We start from the raw sequence: 12,367 nt of genomic DNA, 5'->3' as shown, positions 1-12,367 counted from the left end.
TTTAAAAACAAATGTTCTGGACACTAAAATTCAATATGCAGTATTATTTACAATGATATTGGCTCAGAAAGAAGAGATACATAGATATAAATCTAAAACATATGCCAGACTTATTTGCAAAATACTACAAAATGTTGATGACAGATATTTTAGAAATCTAAACAAATAGAGATGGAAATATCCATGAATCAGAAGACTTAGCATTGTAAAGTTATCAATTATCTGCAAAATGATAAACTGATTTATTATAATTTCTATCCATACTTCAACAAGATTTTTTTGTAGATATAGATGAAACTATTCTAAAATTTGTATTGAAAGACCTAGGAAATAGAGTCACTAAAGTAATTTTGAAGAATAAAATCAGAGGAGTCAGTCCACCCAATTTCAGGACTTGTTATATAGTTAGTATAATCAAGACTAAGTGGTTTGACAAAAAGATAGACATATATATTGATAGAACAGAATAGAGGACTCAGAAATAGACCTACACAAATATTTTCAACAGGTTCTAAGCAAAGCTGCAAAACCAATTCAATTGAGTAAGTATAATATTTTAAAGATTTTTATTTTATTTTGATTTTTACATAGAAGAACTGGAGTGTAGGCCAGAGGTGCATGGTGGGGTGATGAGAAGATTCACTAGAGGCAGAATGGGGAGCAAAACAGGTAGGTTTACTGAAATACACTGCTAAGAGGAGCAGTGGGCCAGACAGGAGAGGTCTGTTGCATCCTGGGGGTTAGCTCCTGTCAGGGGATTGAACTCAGGCCACCATTGTGGTGGTAGCACTTAACCCCTAGGCCACCAGGGAGACCAAGTAAGTAAACTTTTAAATAAATGTGCTGGAGCAATTAGACATCCATAGGTGACAAATCAAACTTCAACCTACACTTCACACAATATAAAAATTAACTCAAAATGAACTACTGATTTAAATATAAAACTATAATTTTTTTATTAAAAGAAACAAGATAAAAATTTTCATGACCCAGTACTAGGGAAAGAGTTCCTAGATTTGACACCAAAAGCTTATTTCATAGGAAAAATTTTGATAAATTAGACTTAATCAACATTAGCAATCTGTGCTCTATAAAGACCCTATTAGAAAGATAAGTCCAGAATGGAGGAAAATATTTGCAAACCCTATGTATGAGAAAGGAACATTATCTAGGATTCTCAAAAAAAAAACAAAAAACAAAAACCCACACAGTTCAATTAGAAAATGGGCAAAGACACAAAAGGACATTTAACTGAAACACTATGCAGATGGCAAATAGGTGCATGAAAAGATGCTCAACATCATTAGCCATTAGCAAAATGCAAATTAAAACCACAATGAGATATCAGTAAATGTCTATCAGAATGGATCAAATAAAAAATAATGACATTATCAAATGCTGGTAATCATGCACAGAAATTAGATCACTCATACATTGCTGAAGAGAATACAGCCCCTCTGGAAAATAGTCTAGCACTTTCCCTATAAACTAAATATGTGACTCCCATAGGATCCAATGTTTGTACTCCTGGGCATTTTTATACCAGAGAAATGAAATCGAATGTTCACACAAAAACCTGTACACAAATATTCAAAATGGTTTTATTCTTAATAGCCAAAAACTGAAAACAAACCAGATACACTTCAATTAATGAATGGTTAGCAAGCTATGGTACCGCCACAACAAGGATCATTTCTCAGTAATAAAAAGGAACAAATTATTCATTAGTATAACATTTGAATTAATTTTAGAGAATGATGCTGTGTAAAAATTGCCAGCCCTTTGAGGTTACATATCCATTAATATAACGTTCTTGAAATGACAAAATTATAGAAATGCAGAACAAATTGGGGGTTCCCAGTAGTTAAGGAGGCAGCAGGTTTAGTGCGGCTATAAATTTTTTGTGGTGCTAAAAATGTTCTATAGTTTGATTTTATCAATGACAATATTCTGATTTTGATGTTCTATAATTTTGCAGATGTTACCATTGCATAAAGAGGTAGGTGGGCTTACTCTGTATCACTTCTTACAACTCATTGTGAGTCTATAAATTACCTCAAAATAAAAAGTTTTATTGAAAAAACAAAACTTACTGTGCTCACCTACCCTCTACCCAGTAATTTTGCACAAATGAGAGCTAAAATCCAACATGGTGCATGTACAAGAATACCCACAGCACTTTTATTCATAAAAGTACCATTTGGAGACAAAGGCCTATCGACAGAAAAATAGATAAGTTGTGATTATAGCCATACAAAATAATATACAGCAATTAAAAAAGAACAAACCATTTCATATGTGCCCCAACATGGTTGAATCAGATGATGAGTTGAAGGAATCGGTCACAAAACTGTACATATTGTATGACTTCAATTTCATGAAACTCAAGAATAAACAAACTGATAATGAAAGATGTCAGGGGAAAAGTCATCTCTAGGGAAACAGGTATCAGTTGGGAAGGGACACAGAGCCTATGTTTTGACCTGAGTAGTGGTGAAACAGAAGTACATAAACATAAAAATCCAAAAAGTTGCGCCCTTACGATTTCTACCCTTATCCACGCTATACCAGAATAAAACAAAATTCAAAGAGGCCAGATGTATTTTTAAAAAAAAAATAATAATAATCAAGTAACATTCTTCTGCGGCCTATGACCTGTTTGTAACTGTGCTCTAGAAGAATTTTCCATGTCAGTTTTGAAATACTGTGAAACACAAAATACAAGTGGGTATCAGGGATCAGACAAGAAAGTGCCATCTGTTGTCTAACTGTAGGGGTAGTATGTGGCTAGCACCTCTAGGTGGAGCTAAGAGCAGTCACCTCCTCTGGAGGAAGCTCCAAGATGGGGTGCCTCTTGTACTACAGTAAAGTAACAGCCAAAATGGAGCCTACAACAACAAAAATATCTCAGCAAAAGGAAAAGCAAAATTCATTCTGAAGACATAGGAGAAAATCCTTGTATGTGATTCCTTATTGGAACAAGAAATGAGAGGTGGGGGTGGGGGGAAATGGAGTGGAGTTTCACTTTCTCAATCACTGACAAAGCATAACTTCTATGAAAAGAAATCATGAAAAAACAAACTCAGGTTAAATTTGATTGTGATTATAGCCATACAAAATAATATACAGTAATTAAAAAAGAACAAACCAATGAAGTGCACCCAAGAAAGAGAGATGGATCCTATAAGGTTTTGGTGCCAGAAGTAAATATGTACCAGTGTGCTGTAAATACATCACATCTGGAGCTGGTATAGAGTACAATTGATATAAGGAAAATGTAATCACTGATAAAGGAAGATAACTTGAACTGTTCTCTCAGGATTCAGAAAAAAAGATAAAGTATTGAAATCGTAAGATCCCGAATGAGGGCAAAGCAATGAAAGTAAAGCAGCGTCCAGCTGCTTCCTCTCGAAGTAACTGGAACACTGCATGTTGTCACCTTCAGTTCCAGAGATCCTGTATCTTTCGAAAACCTTAGTGATGTAGGGAACTATTGATAAATCAGCTCTGCCTTCTGGGGTAAAAATGTGAAAATTGGGATCCAAAAACACAGCGAGGGTGTCAGCAGGTAAACAGCAGACTGCTTTTAATACCCATGATTCTTTCCATTTTTCTTTCCTCTTATTAACACTAGTTCAAAAAAAAAAAAAAAAAAGCCCACTGTCTCTGATGTAGGAAACAGTTAAACATTTGTCCCTGCCCTCCATCTCACCTAGAGTAGGTTGCTACACAAAAGCACCATGGATAAGAGGTCCTGTGTGGTGGGCAGCCAGGGAGCGTGGGGCAGGGTGGAGAGGATGCCACCAGGGGCATGGCACACTGATCTCCAAATATCTACTGGAAAGCAAAGTGGAACTATAGATCCAAACGTACTTTGCCCATGTATGGCAAATGTACAATTCCTCCTCCTCTTCCGTAAGAGCTGCTGAAGAGCATTTACATGATAAGTCCCTTAAAAAAAAAATCCTCATTTATTTTTTCACAGTATAGGATTTTGTCCCTCAGGTGTGGTCACCAGTTTTCCCACCACCAAAGTACCATGGTCCACCACCCTCCACCATCCTCTCCTCCTGCCCTTCTCTACTCTTCCCCTTCCCCCCTCCCCTCCCAAATGTCTCAGCTATGTGATAAATTCCATTTTGACACTTTTTTGGCAACTATTTCTGACAGCTATGGTTCTGAGCTACTTCCTTTACACTCCTAGCTGTGAGTTAAACACCAAATCATTGTGACTTCTAACCATTTGGCATGGGACTCTTCTTCCCTAAATGGATGATGAACTTACCTACATTATTTTCCTTTATAAAACAAGTTTCCTGACCATGACTCCATTTTTCTGATCTTTTTACCCACAGGCTTTAATAGATATATAAAATTCTATGCTCCATAGCCATGAGTTCTGATTTGTAGTTCCTGGTTTTTGCAGATTTTTGTTCTCCTCTGTGCTCAGGTTTTCAGTGAACATGCCTTGCTTTCTGTGTGTCTGCTTCTAAAGGTAGTTTTTCTTTCTGCACCTGCTTTTCAGATATCACAGAACGAGAATGAGAGAGTACCACAGAGAGCCTCTCATCCTGAATCCTACTTTCCTCCCACTTAAAAGAGTGCTAGAAGCATAACATTTTCCCCAAAGGTCCCGGAAACCCATCTTCAATGAGTCACCCAGCCCTATAAGGTCCCTGTGAATAATTGATAGGAATCAAGTCTACTTCCTTTCATTTCTGCCCTTGCAATTTCAATCCAAAGAGTAGCCTTTTTCCTGACCAATAGGATAGGCATATATGGGAGGGGAAGCTGTCTCTTTAACTTTTAGCCACCTGGCTCCTTCAAAAGTACGAGGAATACTGAACCCAAAAGTCAGGCTCCAGAACACTTATTGAACCTTATTTCTAGTAGATAGAATCACAGCACCACAAAATGTCAAAAGTAGCTCATTCTCTCTTCCCTCCTATACTTGGGTGGCCTGAGTTGGCACCTGACCTGATATTCGCTATCTTAGAATATTCCCAGAGCAGGTTCCTTCCTGAGCTACCTTCTTTGACATCTAGTCCCATTAGATAGGACTTCTGCCATGCTGAAGTCCTGGCAAGCTCTGGTCGGAGCTAGTCTGGTCTGGTGGAAATATTCAAGAGATTAAAGAGCTCCAGGGTGGAGAAATAAAGTCTCTTCATGGAAATGTCCCTGTCATTCACAAGAACTTCAAGAACTTCTGAGGCCTGCAGGACAATCTACCAGGTGAAGCCGACAGGATTCAGTGTTAGCAGGGAGAAAGTTATATTTTGAAAACATGACTTGTTGAGCTCTTTAGATTTCACAGACAACAAATTTTTAATGTGAGAGAGCCTCACATGAAAATAATAAAAAATTTAGTATATGAAAACTTTGGCTCTAGGTTTTTGTCGCTGGATACTAGCAGGCAGTGCTAAATCAACTGCACTGCATGAAGTTCTCTTTTCTTTCCATCAAGCCTGTCCTCAGCTTCCTGAGGGCAGCTGCATCCTGAGCTGGCAAGTCAGCTCTGACCTGTTCACTAGAAGAGCCTACACAGTCAGTTCAAGACATGGGGGCCGGGATCCCCTCGGTGCACTAAGGAAAAGAGTTGAGAAGTGATGCCAGTGGTGACTACTGGGAATCATGACTTTGGGTGAGCTCACTGTCTAATGCAGGGACCAGCAGATTTTCTGTCAAAGGGCAGATAATGCATGTTTTAAGCTTTTCAGATCACATGTAACTGTTCAGCTATTTGCCTAGAAAGCAACTATAGAGAAAATGCAAATGAGTGAGTAGGGCAAGATTTGGCCTAGGCCTTCATTGGCTGCACGTCTGGTCTCATTAGCATTGCTGCCAGTTGCAACCTCAGTGTACACCTGCGAGCTTTTCTCTGCTTCCACTTTCAGCAAAGTAAACAGAAAAGTGAATGGTCTATCTATTGTGCTGTTTTTTATTTCTATGTGACTCGAAAGGTAAGATGGAGGTATCACACCCACAAAGAAGCCCATTTGTTTGTGCATTTATTCAATACTTCTGAGTACCAACTCTCTTTAGTACTAACACTGTTTGAGGTTCTGGGGATTTAGTAATCAACATCAGGTCATCCTCACAGAACTTGTAATTTAGCAGAGGCCAACATTAATCCAGTGATCCCACAAATACCTAAATAATTATCATTTCCATATATGATTGAGAGAGTGGAGTTATGAACAGTTACAACTGTGTAACCTAGTTTTTGTTAGTGATCAAAGACGGTTTTCCTTAAAAAGTGCATTTTTGCAATGGGCAAGTTATACCAGGATATTTCTGGTAGTATACATGAGCCTTATAATCAATAATGATGTAAATTTTATTTTCTCAGTTAATGTGGAATTAGATGAGGCTGCCAGAAGGATTGCAATGAGGTAAAGACATTTACTGAAATGTATTTATGGGTCCAACGATGGTATAAAGAACAGTTCTTGATATTAATTAGGCCAATCTCAGACTGCCTCAAGCTATCAGAAATCATCAGTCTTCTGAATGGCTTGTAATAATGTTTGTGCTACTTTCCAAATAATTATACCCATGCCAGTCTCTAACATCTAGTAACAGAGTCTCTGAGGCTATAACATCAACTTAATGATTCTAAACATATGGTATCCTTAATTTCTTTATTTCTTGGTAAGTCTTATGAAACAAATATTGTCCAGCCATGCCTGGTCTGAATTCCTGACCCATGAAGTTGTGAATCATAACAAGAAGTGTCATTGTTTTAAGACCCAAAGTTGTGCAGATTGTCATATAGCACTAGATAACTAGGATTACAGTAGCAGCTTCATATTCTACAGTTTTGTAGAACTAAAATCCTCCACTTGCTCCACAGCCTGCTGGGATTTTTTAAATGTGTAGGTGCACTGTGTAGATTCTCCAAGAGAATATAGGCTTTATTTCCTGGAGACTACTGCAGATATGTCTTCAGGAGGCCTAGGAGGAGCTCCATCAGTGATAGAGAAGAGGGCTCCTTAGCAGGACTGCTTTATTCTCTGGCTCCCAAATAGAAGATTCCCTGAGACCTGCTGTAGACTGCATTCACCATTTCATTCAGGATGGTCCTATCTTGATTTCTCACTGAGCAACCCCTAGTTCTGTAGTTTAGAGCTGCCTTAGTCAATTAGAAGAGATTATTCTATCTGATGAGACTAAATAGCTGAATCAAAAAAGCCCTAAGCTTCCTAGTTTTTGTTGGGTTTGCTTTTTTTGTTTTGTTGTTTTTTTGTGTGTGTGGTTTTTGGGGGTGCCTGTTCAGCCACCTTTTCTCCAGTTAAAAATAGCTAACATCTATGGAGGTCACTTTCTTAGTTGTAAAATGGAAATAATGATATCTACCATCCAAGTACCTTAGGATTTTTGTGAGATTCCAAAGAAATGATGTGGGTAGAAGCTCTTTGTAAACTTTACAATGTTATACACTTGAAGTTATCATTATTATTGTCATTACTATTCAGGAATTAGCAAATTATAGATAGCGTTGGGACACGTGGGCTTAGCATTGTTGATCTTTGGCAATTGACTTAACATCTCAGCAATTTTCTCCTCCCTAAAATAAGAGTGTTTACTAAACAAAATCTAAGGTTCCTTGCAGCTTGCAAATACTATGGCTGTGTTTTTTGAGAACCAGTGTTGGCTCAATTAATTTTGTGCAGAATATTCAAAGACAAGGACTCTACCCTTGCTGACTAGGAATGTATGATGTAGTTGTTCAGATAAATCATGCTTAAAAAAATAAATACAGATTCCCTGGAAACAGGAGCCAGATTCTAGGGCATAACATGCTAATATCGTAAGTTCACATTTCTGTACCCACCTTCCAACCTGGCAGGCTGACCTGTGTGACTACATCACTGTGTCTCCTGCCTCCTGGCATCTGTCTGGGTTCTGCCAGTGTAAATGCTTAACAAGAGATAAAAAGGGGGGGGGGATAAAAAGGTGGGAGGATTTATTCTCCCAGCCATCTCCCTATGGGGTCACCTTGGAATGTCTATTCCCTTGATTCAAGTACACAATGTCTCTCTAAGCTGCCTTCTCTACCTGACTGCCCTTCCAAGTCCTATAAACTCCTTTTCCTTCTTACCCTTTTTACTCTAAAGATGAAAATAGACCAACTGCAATTAACCCTGGACCACTTCCCAATTCCTTGTGAAGCAGGCAGCTTCCAAGACGGGCCCCAATGCTCTTGCTTCCTAGATTTACAATCTTGTGTAATTTCCACCACTTGAATGTGGAGTCAACTTATTTATTCACTTCTAACAAATATAATGCAGCAGAAGAGATAGAACACCAATTGTGAGATAAGGTTATAAAAAGGTTATGACTTATGCCCTGGCCACTCTCTTGTGGTTCATTTGTTCTATCAGAAGTCAATTGCCATGTTCCAGAACAATCCACAGAGAGATCTTCACTGCCTGAGGTCAAGGCCTGCCCTCTCCAGAGCGAACTTGGAAACAGCTCTTTCTTCCCCAGCCAAGTCTTCAGAAGAGACTCTGGTCCTGGATGATAGTTTGAATGACTGCAAACTTATAAGAAACACTAATCCAGAAACAATTACCTGTGTTATGCCTGAATTCCTGACCCACAGGCAGTAATGTGTTTATTGTTTTAAGCTGTTAAGTTTTAGAGCAATTCGTTATTCAGCAATAGAAAATGAATACATATTGTGATTTTTTTTTTTTTTTGGACTATGTCAGCTATTCCTGCTGGGATCATAAATAAACAATGTTTCCTGGCTTGTAAATGAAATTAAATGTTCTCTCGGGTTCATCCCCTAAAACATAAGAATATCTCGATTGAATACATACATTTCCCTGAGCCTTTGTGTACCCTAGTTCCCTTGAAATAATTCAGGTTTATTTTCAAAAGTGGTAGGTGAGGAGAGTTATGTTTTTAAGGCTTTAAAAGAAAAATAACTCCTTAGCTTTAAGATAAGAAATGAAGGTTGTCACTGAGTTTTCAAGAACATTCTGAAGCACTTGAATGCAGCAAACCCCGGTAGTAGACTTCAAACTAAAAGGCTAGTGGGTGGGTTCTTCAAGGGGTGAACATGTAGTGCCTGGGTTTGGGCCTCTAGACACAGAGGAAGAGAATATAATCTCACCTCTGTTGTGGGACTTCATGAGCCTTGGCAGCTTAGATGGCACTAGAGAAGGAGTAGCTGAGAGACAGTAGAAAGTCAAAGTGTGTATGTGTGTGTGTGCATTTGGAGTGTGAGATTGGAGAGTTTGTGTGAGAACTCATTTGTGTGAGATTGGAGAGTTTGGGGCTGGGATAAAGCTATTCAAATAAGTAACCTGTTTAATGGTCTTAGCTGAGAAAGCACCCAATTTGTGGTTTGTTGTTGTTTTTACAGTTGTGACCTTGAAAATAGATTCAGAATTCAGCAAATCTTCCTGCTTTGACAGTGCATGAACAGTCACAGCTTACAATTGCTTCATGCTTCTCCATGGTTGACTTCTCCCTTTCTAATTGGAATTTTCCTTTAAAGATATTCAGATCCACAACCCAGGATCCACAATTCTGAAATCCCTAAAGTTCTGGAAACTAAAAATTGTGGTAAATTAAGGGCAAAGCTGATCAAAAATAACATCAAGCTATTCCTAATGCTCCTTAGTGTGAGATTCATACTCATTGCACAAATATTAATGATTTCCATGATGCATTGTACTATGTGTATTAAATATATATCACATGGTATATAATTGTTTTACAAAACTACCTGAATTCCAGAGCAAATCTGGTCCCAAGGGTATTAGATTTGTTAGAATCCAATCTTTCATGCATGGAAACCATTCTGTCTTCTGAAGAGGTAGAATTATCCTTTATGTGTTGGATTCAAGTTTTAACTCTACAATCATTCTACTTCTCTTGTTTGTCAGCTCTGGAAAACTCTTTACTTTAATCCCTACAAATTGACAATTGCGATTGAGTAGTAACTGTGTAGAAGAAGAGGTGTTATGTTAGTGAGAAGGGGGAGAGAGAGGAAAATCTTTATGGGGAGCTGAACTTTTTTGGATGAGGACAAGTCAGCCTTAGATAAGGTAGCATAAGAGGACCATATAGATAATTGCATGGAGATATAAAGTGATATCTTTATATCTATCAAGCAACTGATAGAAGCTGATGAGTTCTGGGGTTAAGGTGATAGGGGGTAAGGATTATATGATTGCTGACCCTCAGAGAGTAAAGGGAACTGATCCAAGGGTTTCTTGCAGCAGAGAGAATATAATGTAGAAAGTCAAGTTGCCAACAATACAAAGAGAATAGGTTGGCAGGAAGTGAGGAAAAGACAGCGACAGCGGCTAAGGAAAGGATTTTGCAGTGTGAGACTGTCTCAGAACTAATGCAGCGAGATGGAGAATGGAAGAAAAGACAATGAAGAATGTTTAGAACACAGAATCAAAAAGCCTTGGTTGAAGTTGGATCTGGCAGGGATGGGGAGGTGTTAAACATAAGCAGTTGAATTTTTGTGGTAGAACAATTTCACCAACTAGATGTTCAAGTTTGAAATCTCAACAGCTGACTCCTCCTTATTTTGAAATCGGAAATCTAATTTTACCAGTTTGGAGGTCAGCTGACCTCAGTTCTTTAGTATCACTTGGAGCAAAACAATTTCCATCTCTAAACCCTGGTTTCTTAATCTGAAGAGCAGATTTGTGGGAAGATGAATGCAGTAAGTAAGGGAGGTTATGTAAGAAAAAATTCCTGCTATTTACAAAGTATGCAAATACTAGTTACATCTCAATGGGGATTCCCCAGAGCAGAGAAGGTAAAATCTCTCCAAATATGCAGAGCAGAGGCAGACCTAGGACTTGGATACAGGACCTCCATCCCCAATGCCTCTGGAAACCAGGCACCATGTGAGCTAGCTTGATTTTGTGCACACCATTGTCCACACCATTGTTTTCCTTCACATAATTTGCCATTAGTAATTCAGTCCTGTCTCTTATATTATTTATTGTCAACATAAATACAGAATCAATTATCAGCCTTTAAATGTCAAGGAGGTTGGGTCGAGAGACACACCACAATTAAAAGTCTACTTGATAGGAAAAACAGATACAATTATCTTGAGAGTATTTTGTCTCATTTGTCTTAGGTAGTTAACTTTCTACAGAGATAGAGAGGCAATTATTTGATTCAATATGTTATTCCCACTCCAATTTGTGGATGGCTATGCATATGATTTGTTTATTTTTAAGTTAGAAAATTCCAATTTATGTTTTTAATTGGCACCTGCTGTTAAATCTGCCCTATCAAATAGCTCTGAAATATGAAGAGTATTTTGTGTCCCTTCTAGGGCACAAAAATGACTGACAGCTAGTCACTGAGGACAACCTCACATTGCCGTTGACCAGCTAGGTCTGATCAGCCAACTGTGTACCTGGTAAGCTGGTCTGCATTCTTTCATATCCTGAGGGAAAGGCAATCCCACAAGCCAGTGTTGGACAGAAAGGAGTTACAATTCTGCTTGGGTGACTTATTATCTTTATGACCTTTCAAAGGCTGCTAACTAAACTTTTAGAATATTAGAGCTCTTGGCCATGTAAATTGGACATGATGAGTCAAGGTAGGCAGTCTGGCGCATAGTAGATCCTCAATGTGAGATTTCTTCCCACAGACAGAAATGAGTGTTTCAGTTGTGAGAGGCTTATTAAGTTTCACTTGCTCACAATCCTCTTTCCATTTCAAGTCTTCTTCCCATCCTTCTTCATCCTCAAGGACTAGGGTTAAACTATTGCTCCTTCTTTCTAGCAATAAGGCTTAACCTGGATTTGGCTCCCAAATAACCTTTTGTGTCTAATCGTGAACTGGGACCAAAACATGTAAAAGAACTGATTCTAAAACCCCAGATAATCCTCCTTGAATCAAATTCTTTATCCAAGTAATCCTCTGGCTAAAGTTTTACTGAGACCCTTTAGATAAAACTCCTGTCATTTTTTTTTTATTTTATTTTAAACCTAAAAGAAGTTCATGCATTTGGTTCATATACTTGGTTTACACTTTTGGTGTAAAGACTAAGTTTCAGGGTTACTAGACTCTGATTTTCTTTAGTTAGACTCTCCCATCTACCTCTGTTTATTGATCTTAATACAGGACTTAGCTCTAAGTAGGTGTAGAGAGAATGTTTCTGTTTTGACTTCACTGAGGGTTTCCCATCCCTCATGGCTGCAAGAATGCCCTCCAACTTCACTCTTGCAGTCATTTAGTTCATATTTTACTTGTAATATTTCTTGGATTTTTACATTAATGGTGCTATACCATTCAATAGCTCCCTAACCTTCCATAGACTTCCAATAAATGATTATCAAATAAAATAGTAAATGTCCTCTAAAATCTTTTTTAT

Source organism: Talpa occidentalis, unplaced genomic scaffold (genome assembly GCF_014898055.3).
Source record: "Talpa occidentalis isolate TD23 unplaced genomic scaffold, MPIMG_talOcc4v2.1, whole genome shotgun sequence".
NCBI lineage: Eukaryota > Metazoa > Chordata > Mammalia > Eulipotyphla > Talpidae > Talpa > Talpa occidentalis.
The sequence above is the reverse complement of the archived record's forward strand: the minus strand, read 5'-3'. Positions refer to the sequence as shown.